General features: G+C 45.5%; 1 protein-coding gene across 5 annotated transcripts in view; it reads right to left on the bottom strand.

The window, feature by feature from the left end:
* Window positions 1–23,491, bottom strand: part of GNG4 (G protein subunit gamma 4) — a 56,990-nt gene extending 33,499 nt beyond the window's left edge. Inside the window, exons 1-2 of one of the 5 annotated variants that reach the window (XM_018557703.1) lie at window positions 23,382–23,491; window positions 22,112–22,248 (exon numbers count right to left, since the gene is read on the bottom strand). The gene's annotated coding sequence lies outside the window, so the exon portion shown is untranslated. The other 4 variants (XM_018557698.1, XM_018557702.1, XM_018557704.1 and 1 more) reach the window with 4 other exon arrangements.
* Window positions 23,492–27,115: the final 3,624 nt, after the last annotated feature.

The raw sequence follows: 27,115 nt of genomic DNA, 5'->3' as shown, positions 1-27,115 counted from the left end.
CCGGGCGAGTAGTTTCTTTTTGTACATTCAGCCCTGCTCCTGACAAGCAGAGCTGAATGTACAGTGGGAGCCGCTGTTCGTTTAATACAAGGGATCTAATTAGATCCCTTGTATTAAATCGAGCGGCGGCGGCATCGGCGATCGTGTCCGCCCCCCGCCGTGGTTTTCTGGGTCTCCCGTTCCTCTGGGGGACCGTGACCCGTCACGGTCCCCCATAGGAGCTCACCATAGAGCCTATTGAGCAGACGAAGAATGTCGTTCTTCGTCTGCTCTGTGTGATTACTGAGACAGCGCCACCTGTCTCAGCAGTCACTAACTGCAGCTTCTGTGACAGAATTTCTGTCATAGAATTTCTGTCACAGAAGCCATGCGTCCTATCGTCCGGAGCGTCTTATAGACCGCAAAATACGGTAGTTTAAGCTGGAGATATACAGTGTAGACAATGATTATTGATCCTCTGCAGATTTTGTATATTTGCCCACTTACAAAGAAATGAAAGGTCTATCATTTTTACCATAGGTAAATTTTAAATGATAGAGACAGAATATGAACCAAAAAAAAAAACCTGCATGATACAAATGTTATAAATTGAGTCGCAGTTCAGTGAGTAAAATAAGTATTTGATCCCCTAGCAAAACATGACTTAGTACTTGGTGGTGAAACCCTTTTTGGGAATCACAGAGGTAAGACGTTTCTTGTAGTTGGTTACCAGGTTTGCACACATCTCAGGAGGGATTTTGGTCCACTCTTCTTTACAGATCTTCTATAAATCCTTAAGGTTTCTTGGCTATCACTTGGCAACTCCCTCCATACATTTTCTATAGGATTAAGGTCTGGAGACTGGCTAGGCCACTCTATGACCTTAATGTGCTTCTTCTTGAGCCACTGTTTGTTGCCTTGGCAGTATGTTTTGGGTCATTCATGCTGAAAGACCCATCCACGACCCATCTTCAGTGTTCTGGCTGAGGGAAGGAGGTTCTCATCTAAGATTTTACAATACATGGCCCCATCCATTGGCCCCTCAATGCGGCAAAGTCGGCCTGTACCTTTAGCAGAGAAACAGCCCCAAAGCATAATGTTTCCACCTCCGTGCTTGACTGCAGGGATGGTGTTCTTAGGGTCATAGTCAGCATTTTTCTTCCTTCAAACACGGCGAGTTGAGTTAATGTCAAAGAGCTCAATTTTGGTCTCATCTGAGCGCAGCACTTTCTCCCAATCCTTCTCTGAATCATTTAGATGTTCATTGGCAAACTTCAGACAGGCTTTCTTGAGGCAGGCTTTCACACAGGCTTTCTTAAGGAGGGGGACCTTTCGGGCACTGCAGGATCCCAATACATGGTGGTGTATTGTGTTACCAATGGTTTGCTTGGTGACTGTGGTCCCAACTGCCTTGAGATCATTCACAAGCTCCTCCCGTGTAGTTCTGGGCTGATCCCTCACTTTTCTCATGATCATCTTTACCCCATGAGGCAAAATCTTGCATGGAGCTCCAGACCGAGGGCAATTGATGGTTATTTAGAAATCCTTTTATTTGCGAATAATTGCTCCAACAGTTGTTTCCTTCTCACCTAGTTTCTTGCTGATAGTCTTGTAGCCCATTCCAGCCTTGTGCAGGTCTACAATCTTGACCCCAATATCACCCCCTCTGTCTCTATCATTTAAAATACACCTATGATAAAAATTATAAACCTTTCAATTCTTTGTAAACTTACAAAATCTGCAGGTGTTCAAATTATTTTTTTCCTCACTGTATACTGCAAACACCAGAAGGAATAAAACACTCATAAGTAGGGATTAGACACGGTTTGAGGATGTCACTAAAGCACAATTATCGATAATATGGGCATAAGAAGGATGTTTATTTTGTTAATGGTTAGAAGGGGCACTTAAAGCACTGTAAGTAGGGCTATGAATGAAATATTCTCTCTTCCCATCACTCTCAGTTCTCTCGTTGCTAGTTATCCCTCTATTAACCCACTCTGTACCCCCAGAAGACTTACCTCAAGCAGCACTGAGGATTTTAGGATTAGCACAAGGGCGGGATCATCCCGGAGGGAATGGTAGATTACTCCCCCCAATAGGTATGAGTCTGGAAGACTCATGTCATGCAATAGGGGAAGGGGTGGGTGTCAAAGATCCCCCACAATCCTCTATGGGTCGGGCAGTAATAGAGATATGGGAATTAGTAGGGTGGGTGTTGGGGGGAAAAGAGGCTATTTGTGAGGAGTTTTTTTGTTCTCTCTCCTTCTTTCCCCTTCTCTCCCCCTCTCCTTCTCCAGGGGTGGCCGGATAGAACTGGCTTCACGAAGATCATGTCATACTGCTTTAACTAAACTTTTTAGTAATGTCAAATATTAAGTTTAGTTCCCTTAATGTTCGGGGCATGAATGTCCCTCAGAAGAAAACACCGATATTATACGATTTGCATAAACAAGGAGTCCAATCGTGTTCCTGCAGGAAACACATTTTTGACAAAAGGGGGCCAGATCTTTATCAACTAGGTATTATTCCTCTTGGTTCACTAGTAATTGGCCCCAAAGTAAATCTAGAGGAGTAGCAATAGGGATCCATGCATCTGTTCCTTTTTCTCTGGTTCAGGAGCTGGCAGATAACGAAGGAAGATATATCTTTATAAAATGTAGATTAAATACAAAAATGTTTTTACATTGGCTAATATATATGCACCAAACCAGGATCAATCAGCAATGCTTACTACAACATTGGACCAACTGGAAAATTTTATGGAAGGGGTTACAGTTATAGGGGGAGATATCAATATAACACTAGATCCATTATTAGACACCCCTAACGGAACTGCATATGTCCTTTACACAAATTAATAGATTAAAGAGGAGGCTAAATCGACTTCAGCTGATTGATCTCTGGAGGGTATTAGGCATATAGTAGAATAGATTTTTTTCTTGACGTCCAATAGCTTGCTCAGCTGGAGTCCATGTGCATCAATAGGTACACAGATCTGGTCGGATCATTTCCCAATTTGTTTTTACGATTCATCTCCCATCTACTAGCAAATCTTGTTCATCATGGCATTTGAATGAGAACCTATTATCTGATCCCCAGGTGAGGTTGGACATCTCTAAGGGGATCAAGAATTTTTTGAATGATCATACTAAAGATTATACGAAATTGCCTCTTAAATGGGAAGCTTTGAAATGCGTTTTACGTGGGATACTTGTCGCACATGGATCATGGTTGAAGAAGCAAAGGGAATCCTTTATAAGAAATCTGCTACAGGAAATTTATGTTTTAGTACTTAAACATGAAAGATAAATTAGATGGGCCTATTTTTATAGAACTGCAACAGAAGTGGGCGGAGTTACATAAGTGGCTATACCTGTCTTACCAGAGATATAAGAATGTTTTGTCTCGAATATATTATGAATTTGACAATTAATCGGGTACATTTCTAGCTAGCTCCATTAGATATAGATATGTGAGAATGTATATCTCTAAGATCCAGTGCATTAAGCGTGGAGTAGTGAATACTACGGAAGAGATAGAACGCTGTTTCTATCATTACTATTCTGAACTTTATAATAAGAACCCGTCAAAAATAAAAGATGAAGTCCAGGGGTATCCCTAACTTAGGAAATATTTAGAAAAGACTACTTTGCCTGCATTAGACCCCATAAAAATTAGCGGTTTAGACTTGCCCTTTACATCTGAGGAGCAAAATGATATAATAGGAGACCTTCCAAATGGGAAAAGTCCTGGCCCCGACAGATATACTGCTCTTTTCTATAACGAATTCATGGGCGATCTTATTCCAATACTTAAAGATATGTATAATAGTATCTCTGAAGCCTTCCCCTTTTCTCAGCAGTCACAGGAGGCACACATAGCTCTGATTCTTAAGATACAGAAAGACCCAGCACTATGTGCGAGCTATCGACCGATATCATTGATCAATACTGACCTTAAGATTTATGCTAAAATATTGGCTGCACTCCTTTTTTCATATGTAACATCATGGATATATCTAGATCAGGTGGGATTTATTCCACAGCGGAAGGCACGTGATAACACAATTAAAACATTATATTTAATTCAATGGGCGTGCTCTTTTTGCATTATATTCCTGTCCGACCGTTAAAATTAGGGTCAGTGGTATATTATCAACACTAGTTAAAATAAATAATGGGACACGTCAGGACTGTCACCAATATTGTTTATTTTGGCTATGGAGCATCTAGTAATGCCACCAGGATGAACGGGAATATATACGGGGTATAGTGGTAGGTGATAGGACACATAAACTGAGCTTGTTTGCTGATGACCTGCTTCTCTATATCTCTAATCCCTGTATTGGCTTTCTATCATTCTTAAAATAAATAGAGCTGTTTGGACGACTAATTATCGTATAAACGCATCAAAATCTGAATGGTTAGATGTTACACTCCCAGCATGTGAACGAGAGGCTATTCAGACTGGCTTCCCGTTTAGGTGCAGGGAGCGAGGCATTAAATACCTCTGAGTATATGTGGCGGTACGAGAATCAGATGTTTTTTAATTAAACTACTCGCAATTATTGGTAGAAACGCAGCATAGACTAATTCGTTGGGGCCCGAAAATGCGTGGATAGGATGGAATTGATTAAAATGGATATTTTGACAAGATTTATCTATTCCAAACTATCCCGATGAAAATTCCAAGATCTTATTTAAGGACCCTGAGGTTAGCTATGATTAAATATGTTTGGGGATGTACCCCGGCACGTTTAAGACACGATATATTAGTAATGCATAGACAGGACAGTAGTGCAGGTCTTCCCCATATGGAGCTATATTACTGGGCAGCAGTGCTAACCCATATCATATTTCTAATTTCCCATTTCCTCTACCGGAAATAAATTGTGGATATCTATCAAACAAGCAGCTACTCCTTTAGTGCTGACTGCGATTCCATGGATTTAGCCCCAGAAAAGGCCTCAACAGGGGCCTTTACCTCCATTAGTTAAAACACTATGAAAATTTGGGACAGGACAAAAGCTATAGAATATATCAGATTACGTGGGACCTCTTTCCCCTTTAATAAGTAATCCAGATTTTCCGAGCAGGGTACATTAGCCCACGATTTCTAAAATGGACCGCTATGGAACCAGCCCCTATTATTCAAGCAATTTCAGAGTACGGTAAATACCCTTTATCTTTATTGATTCCAGAAGGTGGTCCTTCACGGGGTCAGTGGTTCGCCTATCCCCAGCTTAAACATCATATTAATGCCATCTCGGGACAGAGTTGTGGATGGCTTTGTAAGTGGTTGTTAATATTTTTCATTTGATCCTTTGGGCTATTGGAAGCCAGTGCTAGGATTGGCAGAGGGGTTTTGCAGACACTGAGCGGTTGGTTAGGTGAATGAGTCTAGCAGCAGCATTCATGATAGACCGAAGGGGGGGTAGCCTGTGTAGAGGTAAGCCAATGAGGAGGGAGTTGCAATAGTCAAGACGAGAGATAACAAGTGAGTGGATTTGAGGTTTCATTGGTGAAGGGGCAGATTTTGGAGATGTTTGGATTTGGATAGTGATTGGATGTGGGGAAGAAAGGTGAGGTCCGAGTCAAGGATGACACCTAGCACCATGTTAATGAGAGTGACAAAATAAGTCTGTTTGGCAGCACAGAGGAAGGAGTTATATTTAAGGAGGGCAGCTTTATACAGGGTGAAGTCTCGCAGAAGTCTACTTTTCTGCCACAGTCGTTCAAGAGCACGGCTGTGTCTTTTTAGATGTCTGGTTTCTTTAGTTTGCCATGGTTGTAGAAAAAAAACAGCAACAGAGACCTCCAACTGTTGCGCAAATAGGCTTTCTGGATGTTCACGTTGGACACTACGACACCTCGAGATCTTAATTCAAATCTCTCTTACACATGCTTTCTATCTGATAGATGAAGTAAACTTCCTCACCTTCCAAGGTACTTATCTGATGATGCTTTGATGAACATGGAGCCCATGGATCTCTGATAGCTTGGGCACATTTAACTTTTATTTTCATTTATTTTCTCTTCCCCCTGCCGTCTCAATTTTTTCAATTTTTTTGAAAAGCTTACGGGACACAATATGACTTTTTATGATTGATACATGTATGGTATAATTTGTCCAATTTAGTCATGAATGCTTACCGTTTTTCCAAGGTCTGCCTATATTGCACATATCACTTATGGAACTATTACATTATATTCCCCTTTATGACATTTCGTTGCATCTGCTCCTATTTATGTCTTTACAAGAGTGATATTCAGTATTAGAATAGTGTGTTTCACCTGGTTGCTAGGCAACGCTTATGCCACACAGACTAGTGTTCGCTCCAATCAGGCTGCAGGCCGAGAGACATAGTCTCCATGGAGCTCGAGATCCCACCCATCTCCACACTTGGATAGTGTTTGGGGCAGAGCTAACTCGGGAGCACATGTGGTAGTTTGCAGCAAGGCCAGAGGCGTCATGGCAGCACATTTAGAACTCTTAAAGGGCCAGATGATCCTGATTGATCTGGGTAATGTCTTACATGTGATGCTTTGCTATATAATCATAATGGCGGGAATGCACAGTCTTTCAAGCAATGGAGGGGTTAACACGTGTTCATGTGATTGGTCCACTGTCTTTCTCACCATGTATATATATCTGCAGTTGTATTGTGGTGTTTCACATTCTGTTTGCCTGAAGAAGGAACCGCTGCTGTTCCGAAACATCGCTATATGATGTGATAGCAATTGAGTCAATAAATAGTTTTTGACTTGAAATTCTATTGGAGTGTGAGTGACTTTATACATACACTTGCCATGGTTGTAATTGACGTGGTCGAAGTCTGCGTGTACTGAGGGGAGCCAAGGTGTCTAGGGAGGATGAGAGCGAGCTGTTGTAGACAGAAGTAGGCAGGTCAGGGCAGGACAGGGGTGAGATTTTGTCATACAGGTAGTCAGTAGCAGAGTAGAGAAGAGAAGGGTCGAGGTGGCAAAGATTTCTCCGGGTGACAGTGTGCCATGTAGGGGGATTTAGAGTTGGGGACAGTGCCGCAGTGTCTTAGAGGTAACCCTAGCATGTGGATTCAGAATGAGCAGGGGATGATGAGTGCAGTAGTAGGGAGAGAGTAGGAGAGAAGGTGAAATGTATAAACTGTGGGGGGGGGGTAAAGGAAATAGAGTGAAAGAAGAGAAGCCGCAATTGTGAGAAGCAATGGTAGGGAACGCATATTAAGAGAAAAGAGTAGAAACCAGATTTTGGATATTTACTATGTCAGAGATGTTTAATGTCCGATAGTGAGTGTGCCTTCAACCACCTGGCTGCGCAGAGGAAGTTTAAAACGGTTAAGTGAATGAGGAGTAGTAGGTGTGAAAGGAGTGCAATGTAGGGAGGTAGGGAAGAGGTTAAAGTGGGATTGCATGAGGATCAGGGCGAGTGTTAGATGAATAGCAGCTGCTGGACACTTGATTTGTACTAGTCAAGTGCTGATGGATTTCTATATAGGTATAGTTTACCGGCGGGTGGGAGCAATAGTCTGCAGTGTCTTTAGTTGGGATGGTGGCCTGCTAAAATCAGCCTGCAGAGGGGAGAAGGGAAAGTTGTAGAAAAGGGGGGGGGGTATTCAAAGTGCAGATCAGAGGGCAATTAGCTTGAGCAAAATTTATGGTTAGAAAGACATGAAGCAGGCATCTAAATAAATAAAGCTATCACTTAAAACATCAGACATAAACAGGCTTAGATAATAATTACTGTAGTACATACAATTAATAGAATTACATTAAGAATAGTAGAGTTGCATAAGTAAAGTATTAAGCATTTGGTAGGCTAAGTTAGATGTTCAATTGAAGTATTCCATTCACCTTGATTGTCAGTTGTTGTAGTGTTCAGCTGAGCTTGTTTCAGAAATGTTAATGGGGTTGGGGTTGGGGTTGTGTTAACGTTTAAATTAAGTATATCAAGTTACGTCCAGTAACGGAACCTTAAGGTATTGACAAGATGCTATAGATATCCCACCATACTACATAAGATATTTCCATGCATATCTGATCGATGTTGGGGATGTGGAGTAGAGAAAGGGACTATGCTACATACAGTATATCGTGGTCCTGCCAAGATATCCAACCTTTCTGGGAAATGGTTTATAAGATAGGAGTACATCTTATTAAGGTCCAGGGATGTCTTACACCTGAGATTGGGCTATTGACTATTATTACAGGTCCAACTAAAGAAGTCAAGAAAGGCCTATTCGGGGCGTGTCCTGCTCATGGCGGAGTAAGCAGCAACCGCAGTGAGCTCCGTGGGTTTTATCAAATTTACACTACTTATACCGACTTATACCCCTCCAGTCTGGGTCACAAACGATGTCCAAACGCAGTAAACAGGACAAGCCAGCTTCACAGCGGGGAACCCCCTCGATGCAAGAAACAGGCCCCGCGGCCGAGACCAGTCCATCATGGCCTCCGAGCCTCGTCTCCTGTGCACGCCACGAGGCAATGCCCATTCTCGATCCCCTACAACTAGAGAACCCCACTCTGAGGCCCACTCACCTCGGACGTACCATTCGGACTCCACGGACGTGGACTCGTACCCATCCCGTGAGCAACTGTACGACATCCCGCAGGAGTTCCGGGCCTTGCTGAACTACTTACCCACCAAAGAAGATTTTGCGGCCCTGGTCACCAGAGTGGAGGCGGCTCTGCAGCGTGACTTGAGTAAGGTGCGACAGGAGATCCAGTCGTTCTCGACAGAGGTGTCCGTTTTGTCCACCTCGTGTACGGCTCTAGAAACCAGGGTACAGGCCTTGGAGCTGGCGCATCCGGGGGACTCACCACTTATTGCGGCCCTCCAACTGCGCATGGAAGATCTTGAGGACCGGAACCGTCGCCAGAACGTGAGAATTCGTGGCCTACCTGAGGCAAAAAACCCTGCAGACTTCTGCTCCACGGTACAAGCTATTTTCGGCTCACTACTCCCCGACACGGCCCCGGACTCCATCTTACTAGACAGGGTACACTGCACGCTAGGCCCGCCATCTACAGAAGCCTCCCGGCCACGAGATGTTGTCTGCCGGCTCCAATACTATTCCTCCATGAAGGAAGACATCCTACGTCAGGCATGGCTGAAAAAACCGGTATAATTCGACGGAGCGGCCCTACAGGTTCTGCGGGACCTCTCCCGCAATACCCTGCGGCGCCGGGCCTTGCTGCGCCCCCTCCTCTCGTTGATCCTCCAGGCCGGCGCCTCCTACAGATGGGGATATCCGATCCGCTTGCATGTCCGCAAGGGAGGCGATTAATTTACTGTCCGCTCTCCAGGAGATGTCCCAGGCTTATGTGAGTTACTACAGATGCCCCCTATCCGACTACCGGACTGGCTTGCTCACCTCCCCGACGAATCACCGATGTCCCCAAAACCCCGCCGGGCCCGGCAGCCTACCCGACCATCATCCAGTGCACCTTCTGACCGGCGAGCGGCCGACCCTCCCAGCTCCGCAGAGCTCTGAACCGGATCTCCAGCCACGGCCCCCTCATCCTCCCTGCCGGACCTCCTTAGTTGGGAAAGGTCTCGTCTATGAGCTGCTCTTCTCAGGTTTTACCACACCCTCAACTGTGGACCCGCGGAGCTCTGACCCGCCTTGATCAGACTCGTTCCCCCACTAGTTAGTCCCTGCAGTGCCGAACGTGCACAGGGACTGTGAACCCCCGGTTCACCAGTAAGTTCTCCAGACACAAGAGGTCTGTTGTTCACTTCCTTTCTCTCTGTCTGTTCTGCCCTGCTGTCTTTCTGTTTTGTCCCCATTCTGTGTTCTACCTAATACCCCTGTCTACGTCTGTGTTCTGTTTCCCATTGTACTTCACCCTAGGGCTGTTTCCCCACCTTCCTATCCCCCTCCCTTGATCTCTCAGCATGTCTTCCCTCAGGATCCTGTCGCTCAATGTCAGAGGCCTCAACGTTCCGGAGAAGCGGAGGATGGTGCTGGCGGACCTCCACAGTCAAAAAATACAGGTGGGCTTTCTCCAGGAGACCCACTTCGCCGATGGGCGGGCTCCCTCTCTTCGGGACCGACACTTTCCGGTAACGTACCATAGCTTCTCCCCAGACAAAAAATCGAGGGGAGTTAGTATAGTGATCCAGCACTCGCTGCCATGGCAGCTCATTGACGAGTCTGCGGGGGAGGAGGGCCACCTCTTGATGGTAAAGGGCAAGGTGGGCAGTCACACGGTGACCTTAGTGAATATATATGCCCCCAACCAAGGCCAGGTGACTTTTATGGAACGGGTTCTCTTGCAGGTGGATGACTTCCGGGAGGGTATCCTCGTGATCGGGGGAGACTTCAATCTACACTTAGACCATTTAGTTGACTCCACTAACCAGTCCTCCCATCTGCCCTTTGCGGCGCTGAGACGCCTTTAAAAATGCCTCCATGCCCACCAGCTTTCCGACGTATGGCGCATTCATCACCCTGACACTAGGGACTATTCCTTCCACTCGACCGTGCACGACACATACACCCGTATCGACTTCTTTCTGGTACACCACAGTAACCTTTAGAGGATATATCCCGCACAGGGATAGGTAACATCACTTACTCGGACCATGCTCCTATCTTCCTCTCACTGGAGTTGGACCCCCAGGCACCTCGTAGCTGGAACTGGCGGCTCAACAAATCGCTCATACAAGACCCCGAGCTATCCCCTGACATTGAACGTGACCTCCGCTCCTACTTTACACTTAATTCCACACCGGACTGTTCGCCCTACACCATATGGGAAGCACATAAAGCTTACATAAGGGGCACCCTTATTAAATTAGGGGCCCGCCGCAAAAAACAATGGCTGGGGCAGCAACATTCACTTCTCACACAAATCCATACTCTGAAAATCAGTCACAAACAACGCCAGGACCCATCCCTACTGACACAGCTCCGTTCCTTGCGTGACTCCCTACGATCCCTTTACATGGATAGAGCGAAAGCGACACTAGCCAAGTGCCGCCACCACTTTTACGAGTATGGCAACCAGTGCAGCCGGTCTCTGGCACAGGCCCTTAGGCAACAATGATCCCATACATACATCCCAGTCATAAAGTCCACCTCTGTAAGGATGTGTCACCTTTCGGACGATATAGTCACGCCTTCCGGGACTACTACTCCAACCTCTACAATCTCCCTGGCCCCCGGGACGCCTGGGCCCTGACGAAGCGACAACGTAGCATTCGGGCATACTTGGAAGCATCAGCCATGCCCACCCTCTCTCCCGAGATACGCGAATCCCTGGAATCCCCTATTTCCTCTGTGGAACTAGAAGCAGCCATTAAACACACCAGCGCTGGCAAGGCCCCGATGGCTTCACCCTCTTGTATTACAAGACTTTCTCAGACCTACTGACCACCCCCATGTTGGCGGCCTAGAATTCAATTCAAGAGGGTGAACCTTTGCCCAAGGAAGCGCTATCGGCCAACATTGTGGTGATTCCCAAGCCAGACAAAGATCCCACGGTCTGCCCCAGTTACCGTCCGATTTCTTTGCTGAATGTGGACACCAAGTTGTCGGCTAAGATCCTATCAATGAGGCTGCTTCCCCACGTTCCCTCCAAAAGGTTAGGACAGACCTCCAAGGGTGGTCCCGCTCCACATTCTCCTGGACAGGGCGATGTAACATCATCAAGCAAAATATCCTCCCTCGCCTCCTATACCCCTTCCAAGCCCTCCCGATACTGCTCCCACGCACGTTCTTCCGTTCCCTGCAGAAAATGGTTTCTGATTTCATCTGGGCCGGCAGAATCCCCAGATTACGACAACCGATCCTGAGATCAGCGGGTGGGTTAGCTTTACCCGACTTCCACCTCTACTACATAGCCTCTCACTTGTCCCGAGTGGTTGACTGGTGCCACCATGGAGACATCAAGCCGTGGATCGCGCTAGAACAATCCACGACCGACATTCCCCTGCCGGCCTTGCCATGGTGCAACGGGCCGGTCCCTAGGTTTGTCAGATCACACCCAACGGTGGGATCCACATGGCAGGTGACCAGTCGGGCATTCACTAGGACGAAACTGTCTATACAGCCCTCCCCCATGCAACCTATAATAGGCCACCCCGGATTCCCCCCAGGTTTGAAAGATGGACTATTTCGTCGTCTCCAGGCCAAGGGCAAATTCAGGTTCTTGCATTTTTTTAAACAGTCCATCTTGGCAGGCGCTTGGTGCCCAATCCACCGATCCTGACCTTAGGAACTTGGGAATGTGGAGATGTCTACAATTGACACACTTCCTGTCCTCCCTTCCAGCTCCTACAACCTACTCGCGCAAACTCTCCACCTTCGAACAAACCTGTGCTGACACAGGACCAATACCTAGATATTCCGAGATATACCAAACGTGTGCTGGCGCTGCGGCTCCTCCCCCGCGGACTTGCTCCACATTTTCTGGTCCTGCCCCCTGGTGACCCCATTCTGGTCCCAGGTCCGAGCGATAACCCAAAAATTCACAGATCACGCCGTCCCATTTGAACCGGCCTTCTTCCTCCTCCATCATAACCAATTCTCGCCCAAGAGTTACTCTAGATCAGTTCTTATCCACTTACTGAACGCTGCCCGGGCTTGCATCCCATTGCTCTGGAAACAGGTGACCCCGCCCTTGGTCAAGCTCTGGTTCACCAAAATAAACGACATTAGACTCATGGAGGACCTCACCAGTTCCATCCGAGGCACCTCCTCCAGATTCTCGGCCTCTTGGTACTACTGGATAGACTATACCACCTCCACAGAATACCGCACGATCATGGATTCCTAACCTCTGGCACTGACGACTAGCTCTGAGAAACCCTTCCCCCATCATTTCAGCCCCTTATCCAATTCCCCTTGCGTGTCCTGTGTTTCCCCCCCCTGTTTGTACTTCACCCCCATCCCCTTCTCTACCCCTAATATGGCAACACTAGAAACACCCCATGACCACGGTCTTCCCACTACCACAGGGTAGGATACTTGGTCCTGAGGGGCTTGTTCCCAATAATCTGCTGCTGTCGCCAGCCTCCCCTCAACGGCGAGGCGACAGAGGATCCACTCCCCCCTGGGCGATAGTCAAGGTCTCCTACACCGAACCCACCTTTCAGTTTTTATGGTAACACACACAAGTCGAGATGTGGTCCCGACTACTTCCAATACCCTTGGGTTTCCGTGAGAGGGCACCCTCCCTACATGTGTGCTCCATTGACACCTTCGGAGATTTTTCTGTTTATCTGTACCCTATATGCTAACTTCTTGCCGATGTCTTGTTGTACATGTCCCTTTCGTGCCTGGACCTGCGAGTCCACATGGGTACATTTTCCTGTTTTATATAACAAATAATTTAAAAACTTGAAATAAAGAATTTATAAAAAAGAAAGGCCTATTCCCATTTTTTTTATTTGCTGCAAGAACGGTAATAGCTAGATATTGGAGGTATCAAGATACTCTGCAAATTAAAGATTCGGTTAAAGAAATTAACTTTTTGAGAAAATGTAGAAAAGTTAGTAGCACGATCACAGGATAGGTACTCACAATTTCTGGTGACATGTAACCCGTGGATAAAATTCGACAGTGCTACTATGTGCGTATGGAGAATAAGAGGCTCAGCTGTACAGCCACTTGGGGGGTAGGAGGGGGGAGAGGGGAGAGGAGAGTGAGTTAGTTTTTTATTTTTTGGGTTTAGAGTTGGGAGGGTTTTAGGTTGCTTTTGTGTTTTTTGTTCACTTATGTTTTTTTGCTGCGCTTTAGTGGAGACCTTTAAAGGGAAGAATGGTTTTAATATTAGCGGAACATTATATGGTGGTTTCCTAACAATAATGTTTGTGTGTATACTGTGTATGTATTTATTGGAAAAACAATAAAGAAATATTCTAAAAAAAAAAAAAAAAGAATAATTTGTAGATGGTGATCATGTCTCTTCTTAGGTGCCTCTTCTCTAAGGTAAATACGTGTAGATTACCTAATTGTTCCTCATAGCTGAGGCCCTCTAGCCCCTTTTAACTTTGTTGCCCTTCGCTTTACACTTTTCAATTCTAGAACATGCTTCAATAATTGGGAACCAAAACTGAATCAAAATACTCAAGATGAGGCTGAACCAATGTTTTGTAAAGGGATAAGAGTATCAATATGTCCCTCAAATAAATACCATTTTAAATGCATTAGGGTATTCTGCTTGCTTTGTTAGTGGCCCCTGACACTGCATACTATTGCTAAGTCTGTGGTCTACTAGGACCCCAAAATCCTTTTATATCATGGATTCTCCCAGTCTAACCCCCTCCTAATGAATATCTTGCCAGCAATTGTTAGCACCTAAATTTTTTATTTGTCTGCATAATTGTGTATCATCTGCACATGTAGAAATGTAAATCTTAATTTCAACTTCAGTATCATTAATAAACAAGGTAAACAGCATTGGCCCCAAGACAGAACCCTGGCGCACCCCACTTGCAACCTTGTCTCTACCTCATGTCAGCTTTCTATGTCACTACCACATACAGTATACTGAACCATGTGGTGTAGCAGTTCCTGATTTAGTATCCTGGCTTCCAGGAAGTCCTGCATCAGGTCAGAACAGATTGTGGCTATTTTAGGCAGTCATACCTTGCAAGTCTTCGTCTGGCATAAATGCAGCACAACACAAGCTTCCTGCCAACTGCCTGATATGCGACACCCCCCAAGCACTGGACCTTAACGTTGGCCATGCTGCGGAGGCTGCAACAGCAGCAGCAGGCTATGAATGAGTACCTGTGTGAGTATGGTACAAGGAAACTCTTGTACGGTACAAAGGCTCTGGAAACTGCATCAGTGGCTTATCATTCAGGATGCACATAGCATCTTGGCACCTGTGAAGAGGCAACCAGAATGGTAAGCTGTGATGAGGCAGGGATTAGTAATATAATCACTCTTGTGTTCCTCCTGGAGCACATGCTGCCTGTCATAGACTGGGCACTGGAGGCACAGTAGGAGAAGAAAGTGGAGGAGTTGCTATTGTCTCGCAGCCAGCAGCATCCTTTGCCTACTACCTCCATCCCTGTGAGGCACTGGCAGCAGGAAGCAAAGGAGGAGGAGGAGAGTTGGGGTTCTGGTGGTGAGGAGGAAGAAGAAATGGGGTAAGCTTCCGAAACGACTTTCAGCCCTCCCAAACCCTGGGAGTTGTATATTAGTGGGGCAAGGTAATTGAGGACTCTGTTTTTCTTAATAACGCCAAAGACTTGAGGTCCTCTGCTGAAGGCAATTTGTGGTAAATTGACTCTTTTATACCAAAATGCCTGCACAGAGACTCCAGGATTCAGGGCATTACAAATAGGAACCATTCTTGGGTGTCCAACCTATTTGATCCCCAATACAAGAGGAGAATAGCAGATCTACTGCCACCATGCAAGCTCAAAATGAGGAGGTGCAGCAGAAAAACCTCTTGGCTGCATTTCCTGATGGGAGAAGGAGCAGTGGTGGCACCGCCTCCCTCAGCCCTGTTTTCTAGACTCTTTTTCAACCACAATTGATAGTCCTTACTCAGGCAGGACTCACAGACAGTGCCTCAATCTCATGTCAATCATGAGGTTGAGACAGACAGTGCCTCAACCTCATGATTGACAACTATTAGGGTCCAGGGCTGATGCAGACACTGTTTGAAATGAAGAACCTTATGGACTATCTCTGCTCTTTCTTACACTGCAGCCTTACTAATCTGCTTACATACTGTCCAGCTACTGTACTATATTTGTAGCTATTGTCTCTGAAATAATACAGTATAATGTATATTTTGGTATAAAATCTGTCTCATCTCTCCCTCTTATATTGGACCTAAAGAAACTGTCTACAAACTGTCCAGCCAGTGTACAATATTTGTGACAGTTGTCACTCAGATAATACAATCTATTATTTTTGCACGATAAAACTTGCCTTATCTCTTTGTATTTGCTGCCGATTTAAGTGCATGCACACTGTCCTGACCCTAGCCAATTTCTACTAAACACCTGAAGTCTATATGTTGAATATTTTGTGAATAACTGGAAATAGAGGCATGGGAGGGGGCTTGGGGAATGTGAGGTTGTGGTTTTGAAGCATCTTTGTGCAGTCTGTTTTGACAATTTACTAAACGTTTAAGATAATGCAGTGTAGTACTGTAATAAAGAGGCTTACAAACTATACTATGAAACTGTTTAGCCGCTGGCCAATTTGTACAGAGTTGAGGATATATATCCTATACCTTATATTCTATACCTTTTAGCAGGGGCGGAAATACTGCCGGTGCACCGGGGCCTGAGGCTGTGGGGGGGCCCAGTGGTGTCCGTTCCTGTGCCCCCCCCCCACCCCACAGCCTCAGTGGGGTCCGGTCCTGCAATATGGGGCAGTGCAGGGTCCCGGTGTTAGAACACCAGGGCCCCGCACTGCCGACGGGCTTCTCGGTAAGGGGGTGGGTCCTGTGCCTCACCTGCTCTCCCAGCCACGTCCCTAGTAACAGGCGGCGGGAGAGGAGAAGCGTGTGTGTCACACGCCCCGCCTCCTGTAGTGCACACATAGACACCTTCTGTCTGATGTGATCCTGGCTGGGTGAGTCCGAGTGGGGGTGGGGTTATTGTGTGCTGTTATTTCATGTAATTAGGAAAGTGGATTATAATGGGGAACGTTACACTGTAATGTTCCATATTATAATCTATTTCTCTGATTACATGATTACAAACAGGGCCTCTGTTCTATTTAAGTTTGAGACTACGTTAGAATGTGTGACCGGTAAAGTGGTCACACATTTTAACGTAATCTCGGCCAGATTTTTGGCGGTGGAATAGGTGAAGCATTCCAACGCTTTCTCAGCTGTTCCAGGGCAGATCGGCATCGCAGATGGTATGTGCAGGAGAACGATCTGCCCTGGAACAGCTGATCGGTCCTGAAATGTCACTTCTATCCGACTTTGTGAGTGCAGTGGAATGTGAGATCGCAGTCGAATAGAAGTGACATTTCAGGACCGATCAGTTGTTCCAGGGCAGATCGGTTCTCCTGCACATACGATCTGCGATGCCGATCTGCCCTGGAACAGCTGACAAAGCGTTGGAATGCTTGATCTATTGGTGGTCACACATTCCGCCGCCGAAAAACTGGGCGGGATTACATTAAAACGTGTGTTTACGTCACCGGCCACACATTCTAACGTAGTCACAACTTTTGACAGAACACCGCCATCAGGGGGGGTACAGCTGGTACCCATGTGAGGGGTCTGGGCAGCCTGGGGGGCCTCTTACATGGATATCAGCTGTACCAGGGGCGGCATGGCAGAGTTGACGGGGGATGGGGTGGAGGAGGCCGGGCCCCAGCAGCAGCAGGTAAGATGAGTTGGGAGGAGGTACAGGAAAAGGGACCCCGGCGACCAGCCCACCTGGGACCCTGCAGAGCACACCATAGAGAGTCTCAGGTGGGCTATGCAGGATCTATGTTGTGTTCTGCAGGGTCTCAGGTAAGTCCAGCAGGCTACTGCAACATTAGAGACCGCAGGGGGTTCCGGGGCCAGTATGATCCGCTCCCGCGCCCCTCCCCCCGTCTTGGGATGGGGGCCCAAGATAAAATCTTGCACCAGGGCCCTTTGGTTATTAGGTCCACCACTGCCTTTTAGCCCTGAAGACCTATCTCTTCAGGAAAGCCTATTCTACCTCAACATAACCACTGAACTATTACTTTCTCAAACAACTCATTCCCACACAGCTACCACCTTTTGTATCACTTGCCCCTCTCTTTTCGATGGTCAGCTCTCACGGGCAGGGCCCTCCAAACCATTTTGTCTTGAATTGTATTGTAACTGTAATGTCTTCCTTATATTGTAAAGCACTGCGAAAAATGTTGACACTGTTATTATAGTAATAATAATCTGTTGTGGCTGCTACTTCCTCTGGCCATTTCAGGTCATGTTCTCCCGCGTTTAAATGTTCTTCCATGTATATGGATTCACTTGCATTTATTTGCGTTTAGACAAGTTCAGAGTATCTATTCCAATCCACTCCTGATTGCAAGTACAGTATTTCTATTTTCTTTACACAGAGTTAATCAGAATACACCTAAACACAGGTAAATGCACAGTATGCATTATAACACTTAAAACCATTGCATGCATTTATATGCATTTAGAAATGTCCTACAAACCAATATACACCATATAAATGCATATGTGTCATTGCCAGTGTTTATGAGGCTTTAAAGCTGAATTACAGGCAAAATACTTATTGTCTAAATGCAAAGGTAAGTGTATTCTTACTTGAGTCGTGTGCTTTATGTATTTCTTCCAGATCTGTGCAGTAATCCGGTGTAAGGGCCTGTTCACACCATCCAATGCGTCCAGATCTGTACAGTAATCTGGTGTGAGGGCCTGCTCACACCATCCAATGCGATCAAGGCATGGATCCGTACCATGAACGCACTGGATCGCATAAACAAAGGCTCCCCGCGTTCTGGGGTGTGAGGGGACGTGGTGGTGCCATTCATGTGAATGGCACCACCGTCATGCCTCAGTGTGATCGCACCACACTGGAACGCATGGCATCTGCAGTGCCATTGGAATTAATGGCACCACCACACCCCCTCCCACCCCAGAACACGGGGAGCCTTTGTTTATACGATCCTGTCTGTTCATGGCACAGAGCCATGCCCTGAATGCACTAGATGGTGTGAACAAGCCCTGAAACTTTGCTTCCTGTGACTGCTGCTCTCTCTCCTAGTGCAGGGTAACTGGTCTTATATCCACCCGATTTTTAAAGTCCATATCCAGTCCATCCTCTACCACCAAATCCATTACCTCCTCCACAAACTTTACCCTTTTTCAGAGGACTTCAGGCTGGCGACATGACATACAGGGTAATCAGATCTTCTTTGGCAGAGGGCAGTCCTCAATGATGCAGAGATGAGTGCTGATGTGATGACATCAGAACAGCTCTCAGCACCATTTTATGTGAATCCAGGGCACTTTGTGACACCCCTCAGGGGATGTCCTGTACCCACAGGATCTAATCAGTGTACCCGCTTGAATAACATTAGGGGGGTTATTCACTCTTGAGCCGAAGGATACAGCCATAGCTTCGGCTGATCCTTCGGCTCTCTTCGGCCGCCGAAACCCTTTGGGTTAGTTAAACCAAAGGGCTGCTGTAAGGACTATTCACAATAGCCCATACAGCAGTTGAAGGCGGCCAAGCGGCTCAGCTGAGCCAAAGTGACAGCCGAACCTCCGGCCGTTCGCCCCGCAAATAACAGCTGGGCACAGCCAGCTCAGTTGTCATGACAGATCAGCGCCCCCAAATGACCTGGGGACAGTAGTCTGTCATTAAACAATAACAACCAACGTCACGGCCGGCTCCGCCCAGTTGTTATTCATTGTCCGGGACCTGATAGAAGACTCTAGCAGGTGCCGGCCAATAGAAAACCGTTGGGTGGAGCTAGCTGTCACTGCTAGCTCCGCCCAATTGTTTTTCTTTTTTCTTTCTTCTTTAAAATATCTATTTATTTTTTACTTTTCCTACTTTTGATCATTTTCAAAATTATTTTTCAACCTTTTTTTTTTTCACTCTTTTCTCTTATTTTCTATTCTTCTCTGTACCACGGAGGAGGTACCGAGCAGAATAGCCATGCCGAATGGCTCGGCTGAGTCGAAGTCCCTCTGCACTTCCGCTCAGCCGAAGTACAGAGCCGATGTACAGCTGATTTCAGCCTATTCACAAGCCAGAAGTGAATAGCCGAACAGTGTTCGGCTCACTTCACTTCGGCTGGGTTATTCACTCGGCTGCCTTCGGCAGCTTTGTGAATAACCCTCTAGGTGTCATTTAACCCAAATGACTGAGGCATCTAGTGGTGGAAAGGATATATTGTGGGGGTAGCTCCAGGGAGAGAGAAATATTGCTGCCAGAGCTGACTGTCTTGTTTTAAAAACCTAATTGTGGACCGTTTTTGTCTGGAGTTGGGCTTTAAGGATTAGTTACTCAAGCATTTGGCTTTCTTATAAAAGTTAAAATATCTGATTTTCTGTCATCACAAAATACTCATGGAATTAGTAAAGAAAGCCCCCTCTTACTCCACTGACCTGTAGTTTAAATAGAGGGCTTAAAGGAGAACTATGGGGTCAGTGTTTTTCCCCATAGTTCTCCTTGGGGTAACGGGAGGACACAAACTAGCGTCCTCCCGTTACCCTAAGCTCAGTAAACCGCGAGCTACAGCTCGCGGTATACTGAGACGCCGCACCTGGAGCGGATCCCGACTTAGATGACGGGATCCGCCCAGCTGCGTGAGTGACAGCTGGCTCTGCCTATCTAGAGGCAGAGCCAGCTGTACCCGCCCCCTCCCCCGTCCGTTCCGCCAGTCAGCGCTGGCAGATCGGAGCGGGGAGAGGGGAATCCAGCCCCTCCCCCTGTCACGGCAGAGAGCCGTGACAGGATCGAGAGGTGAGGGAACCCGGTATGTGTTTTCTCACCTCCCGATCTACTGAGCCGACCTGTGACAGTCTCATTGTCACAGGTCGGCTTAGAACTATGAGGTGAGTGGAAATCACTCATGTCATAGTTCTCCTTTAAGAAAACATGCTAGTATGTCAGAAAACATATATGTGAACTGTTTTACCTGCACAGATCTGTGTAAAACTGTCCAACCTCCTTTGTTATTCACAAACCCCTGTTGTGGTGCACGTTCAGGAAGGTGGCACCAATATTTGCTATTGCAGCCCATTCCTGGTATTGCCTACCTGGTTACTGGATACTGAATAAGCAGCTTTACACTGCTTCCCATAAGCTACTTATAGGAAAAAAATACCGTAGGTTCAATTTTGTGGTGCATTTCAAATGACTGTGCTGCCTAAATATTAATGTTATTTATTTGGTACGTGCATTATCACCCAATTATTACCCTACATTATTACCCAAGAAGCGTAGGGGTTAGGGGAAAAAAAAGGGGGGGGGGGGGAGCCTAAAAAAAGAAAACTAATGCAGCCACCACATTTAAGGACTGGTAAGCTGCAATATATTACATGTTTGTTCTTGGATTTAAATACACTTGATGTCAGTTACTGAAAAGGGATTTTTTTTCCAGTTATTTTATTCAATTTGTGCTGGTAATATACCTTGTCAGAGCATTCATCAGCCAGTGTGCATCACTCAGTTTCTAAAAGGGAAAGTGAAAGCAACCGACAGATACACAAGTACGTGGAAACCTAGTTGTAACCGACCAACATCATCTGCAATCCAATCCAATCCATTTCTTTTTATCACACATGGTTCACCAATCGTTCACAGCTCTATAATAAGCGCTTTACACTGACTCATCTTCCCTTACCAAGCATGTCATGGTTGATTTATAAAAACTGATGTAAAGGAAATGAATCGGAGGTGGAGTTGTTGTCCAATTAAATTCCTTGAATCATTGGTAAGATTTACCACATTGGTTGCTATGGGCAGGCAATCCATGCATGCTCAAGTGATTTATGCTCTTGTTTATAAAAATCAAGGCAGTGCCTCAAACCGACAAACGAGCATGCTTTGTCATACATGTAGCTCCAGAAATTTCTATAAGCGATGCACAAAGAGTCATGCCCCAGGGAGACCGACACACAAGGCAACCGTGCCCCAGTTTTTGTTTCTTAGTGAATAACTGCCAGGTATACATTTGCAGAATTATTCAGAAGACACCATGAGGGACTTACATGTGCAAATTGCAGTAACCTATAGCAACCAATCAGCTTTCAGTTTAGTCTGAAATGTGTAAGTCAGATACCTGGAAGATCATTTATGTTTGGTTGCTATGAGTTATTGGGAAATGTACTAAATAAGCCTAATAATGATGTAAATATGTTCGCTAAACATTTTCTTCACCAAACATATTTTGCTTTGAATTGAAAATGGACCCTTATTACAATAAATCTGGCTGTTTACTGTACCTCAGTGTACACTATGGAGTAGGTAGATGGCAATATTAATTTCCATCGCCTGTTTCCCACTAAATATGCTAGCAGAGCTCGTAAAAATCATCAAGCCCGCAAACAGGCCATATAAAAGCTTGCAAGGGAAATCCTTTCAGTAGACATGAGCTAGTAGGTAAATATAAAACGTGATGCTTAAGCTTCTGGATATAATAAGCCATTATTATCAAACTACTGTCACTGCTGCAACTCACCAGTTCTTTGTGTCTGTATTATAGAATACAGACTTGGATAGCTGTACTCCAGAGCGAAGTAATCCTTTTCAAGAAATCCTTGTATCCTTCTTTCTGGCTCTTCTATCAACACTGACATACCACCCACGGAAAATGAACTGCAAATACATAGAAGAATTAGGAAGTGCGTTAGACTTTGAAACTGAAGCGACTGCACAGTGACCTAGATATGAAATATTAAGCGTGTTGACACAATTACGGCACAGGCTGCAATCAATACAGCAGCTAATTATCCTTTGCATGATATGTTACATATTACGCAGATAGAAGCAGTAAAAATCCGAAATATCATTCAGCCTGTTTGTGATATGCCCAGAAAGCAGGGATTTGAAAGAAAATCTTTGCTAATGCAGCGTCTCAAGCCCATTCTTGAGATTGTGTTCTTTCATGATGTAGATTATTGTGCTAGAGATAGGAGAAGTCCATCTGTCACTTCATCCTGCTACAAAAGCAATGGGAGTATCCGATTGCCCCAGCCCAGATTCCGAATACATGGAAGAATTGGCACTGTGCATAGCCACAACTTACCAGCGGGGAACATTATGGACAGCCAGATCACCAATGACACCACAAGTGAGCCTGCTAGAAAGAAGCGCGGCTTACAAGACAAATGAGGTGAAGGAAATAGAAAGAAAATGCCAAAAGGAATTTGCTCATGGCAGCTCCTGCGCTTGACTGCTGTTCTAATTGATTCACTATAGAAACACACTGTTCGCACCCACGCTCACTTCACCCCATCACAGAAATAGCATCGCAGCCTGTCAGCACAGGAACAAATCCCTTCCATCACCTCCATGCATCAGATAACAAAGGCTCCTTATTTGCTTCTACCTCGCTCTGTTCTGTTAGCCATCTTTCACTGACGATGCCTGGGCTAACGGATCCCAGTGATTTTATGCATTCTGCCCTCTGGCAGTTTTCTAAATTTAGCTTTTTTCCCCATTTTGTCATCTCAGAAGCTGTGCTTTACAATCGTATAGCCAAAAATGCTAAATATATGGGACAGCCTTCCAATCAAACACAGATATTTGAAATGATCGACACATACATGTTCATGTGTAAAACAAAAGAGTTGTTTCTCACTGTGGTGGCCAGGCAGCTTCTCCTCCTCACTATAGAGCTGTGTTCGGTGTGCGCCTTTGTGGCAGCTCCTTGTACGTCACTGGCTCCAGTCACTGCAGGATTCCCCTTGTGGAGGAGAGAGTATGCTGTAATCACACTGAGGACTCACCTGCAGCCTCACCACAGCCTGCTGGCCTAGCATCATAGCCCACACCAATACGTTTCTATAGGCAGGCTGAGATCCCACAGTTTTGTCTGCCCACCAGGCTGAATGCTGTCCCTCTGCCATAGCATAGCAGCTAATTACATTTATTAATAAGGATTTATTAAGTTTTAAAAGAAAAACATACAGGGACATACAATGTCAATCAACAATAGACATCAGTAAGATCAGAGTAAGAATATCAGAAATCTTGACAAACTGTACACATCTCCATACAAAATGGCATGAGGACATAGTACTATTATGATTTATTATTATAATATAAAAATAGACTTTTATTGCTATGGGCTGTGTTGTAAACAACATCATGTGTTATAAACAAGACCAGCACTGGTGGATTTTGACACAACCGTCCATATAAAAAAAACATCAAAGACTTGACGAATGTAATTTGAAATTTTATTTGGCTTTAACATTCAATTTTAGAAATTAATGGATTTTCCCAAACCACATTCACTGATAGAATTTCGTTCATTCAGTCGAGAAAAAAATGACATCTGTTCCTCTAGTGCCCCAACCCATCAAAATTATTATTAAAACATCACATTACATGTAAATTTCAATTTGTTACGAACAGATATTCATACGAATTTCGTTAAATTTGGACATTCGAATTTCCGAATTCGATCACATTTGAATGCAAACAAATCCGAATGTTCCTTGGATCTGTTCAAATTTCGTTAAAAATGCAACTAATTGGACATGTGACTGTTGTCTGGCCAATCAGATTTTTTTTTTTGGCTGGTAGGGGTTGCATTACAGGTACAGGTACGTTCATTTGACTTCCTGTTGTGGATCTTTCTGAAAAGAAAATTCGTACGTTTACGAAATCCGAATAACTAACCAAATTGGCTTAGCTGCCTGTATGCATCAGCCCTTACACCCTTTTTTAAAATTATAAATATGTTTGGCTATATATGTCCTTAAAGTAGAACTATGGGGTTAAGGCTTTTCCCCATAGTTCTACTTAGGGTAACGGGAGGACACAAACTAGCGTCCTCCCATCACCCTAGGCTCAGTATACCCCGAGCTGTAGCTCTCGGTATACTGAGATGCCGCAGTACCGCGTTTCCCTTGCTCCCTGGAAGGCAGAGCGGACAGCTGCAGCCAGGTAAGACATCCCCCGAAAATAAGACCTAGTGTCTTTTTTCGTAGAAAAAAAAATATAAGACACTGTCTTATTTTCGGGGAAACACGGTATACCGCGAACTGCTTCTCGCCGTATACTGAGACGCCGCAGCTGAAGCGGATCTATTAGAAATCAGAGGGCCCTATACATCCTACCTGACAGGGTTACCCCCACCCCAACGTAGGATAAGCTGGCACAGTATAGTGTCTGCTGAGGGTAGAAAGCACAGTACAGGTACAGTGAATGGTAAGCTGGCACAGTACATGATCTAATGAAGATAGCATTATTAATATTATTATTATTACTAATACAAGTAGTAGATCGACTTGTTAACCCTTTCCCTGTATGACTAATTTCACTACCCCGCCTGCACTAAACACATCACTGGCATGCCTGCGTACCAGCTAAAGAGAGAGATAATGAAACACAGAGAGGAGAGTCAGAGATGGGGAGAGATAGAAAACACACGGGAGGGAGACATGAGAAAGAGAAGACAGTGGGAGAAAAAGAGACCTGCAGGAAATAAGAGGCAAGGTAGACATAGATGACAGACAGAAAGATTGATGACATGGGTGGGAGGCTTAAAGTGGCCATGATACTGCACACTGAAAACAAAGTAACAGACACCAGGTAGGACAATGGCCGAGTTCCCACAGTGGGATGGTGACAGAAGGAACACAGGATATGGGTTGACAGTGTACTTACAGGGTCTGTAGAGCACATGCGTGAATCTGGGTCATGAAAGACAGACTGTGTGGGGGTGAGAAACCATCACAAGTGACAAGCAGTATAGTTCACACAAGGCTGGTGAAAATTCCACATGTCACAAAGAATAACAGGGATGCCTTAGAAACCAAGGTGCAGTGCAGCCACTATATCAGGCAGCCATAGTTATAGTTACATAGTTACATAGTATGTGAGGTTGAATAAAGACACAGATCCATCAAGTACAACCTTTGTGTGTCTGTGTGTGATTGTGCATGAGTGTGTGTGTGTATGTCTGTGTGGTCTAGTTTTTAAGAGTGCCTGTACCCCGGTATGTTACAGTCTCTGAGGAAGGTATCTAAATTATATTTTAATGATTCAATACTCTCGGCTGGTACCACTGCTTGTGGCAGAGACTTCCAAAATGTAACCACTCTGACTGAAAAGAAAACCCTATGCCCTTTATGGTTACATCTTTTCTCCACCAATTTTAGGTGGTGGCTTCTAGTCTTCGTTAGGGAGTTTACTGTAAAGATGTTTATTGATGATGTTGCCATTGCCACTGAACCTTTTGTGCATCAAAAACATTTCCCCTCTCAATCTTCTCACTGCTAGCGTGAACAAGTTTACATTTAGCTTGTTCTTTGGTAGCTTTGGTCCTGCAGGCCCTTAATTAGTTTAGTTACCCTTTTTTGGACTCTCGCTTGCTCAAGAACATCCTAAATGTGGACTGGTGACCAAAACTGAACCACATACTCAAGATGAGGCCGAACCAGTCATCTCTAAAGTGTCTGTGAAGGTTCTCATTCATCCAGGTCAGGGCTGTCTTTAACGCAGGGCACAAGGGGCAGCTGCCCAGGGCCCAGTCATTGTTGTGGGGCCCAAAGCAGTTGCCCCTTGAGCAGGTCCTGTGCTGCAAAACTTCTACCACTGGCCCTGCATCTCAGCACTGACAGCAGAGCGCTAGATAATCGCAGAGCTGGTGACCTCCCCCTCCATGCTGTGTGTATGTGTGTGCTGGAATGTGCATTTGTGTATTAGGGAACACTAAACGTCCAGAGAGAGGGGTCACTAGGCTGCTTGTATGTGATGGGGGTCACTACATGCTGCTTGTCTGTATGTGATGGGGGTCACTACATGATTCCATGTACATATGATGAGGGACACTACACGCTAGTTAGTGCTAGTGTAAGTCTGCATAGACAGTCGTCTGAGGGCACCGGGGGGGGAAGAGGGGGTGCAACCTCAGCTGTGTACACAATAATCCTTGCACCGGCCCTGCCCTGGAGCCCGCAAAAGATACACCCGGGCCACTCTTCTGTTTACTGTGCGATTGGTATTGCATACTGTTGCTCCGCCCCTGTCATATAGGCATATACATGGGCGAAATTGCATGGCAGGGGGCGGGGTTGGTTAGGGGGACGGGGTGGGTAGAAGTTGGGGCCCTAGAAAATGTTTGCCCAGGGTCCAATCAGTATTAAAGATGGCCCTGATCCAGGTCATGGTATATCTGTAAAAAAATGAGTCAAGGCAACTGGACTTGACAGGGTAAGACATAAGCTATACTATTAACATAGCTTACTACAGCCCTATCCCATTCTAAATACCCGTACCCAATAATAGACCACACCAAGTTGGATATAAAATGGCTGTAGCAGCTGTTTATTTAAATATAATAACTTTATAACAAACTGAATATAAAACATTCAACCATAACAGTTTAAATACAATGTATTCCTCTCAATGTGGCTGAGGTCTGTGAAGACACCCTTGGTCTCCTACCGTAGAGCTCTGCATACCACTTAACCAACTGGCCCCTAGCCGCAACTCACCGTCTCAGGGACAA

This window comes from Nanorana parkeri, unplaced genomic scaffold (assembly GCF_000935625.1).
Source record: "Nanorana parkeri isolate BGI_ZX_2015 unplaced genomic scaffold, ASM93562v1 scaffold296, whole genome shotgun sequence".
Lineage (NCBI taxonomy): Eukaryota > Metazoa > Chordata > Amphibia > Anura > Dicroglossidae > Nanorana > Nanorana parkeri.
Note: the sequence above shows the minus strand (reverse complement) of the source record. Positions and strands in the feature narration are given on the sequence as shown.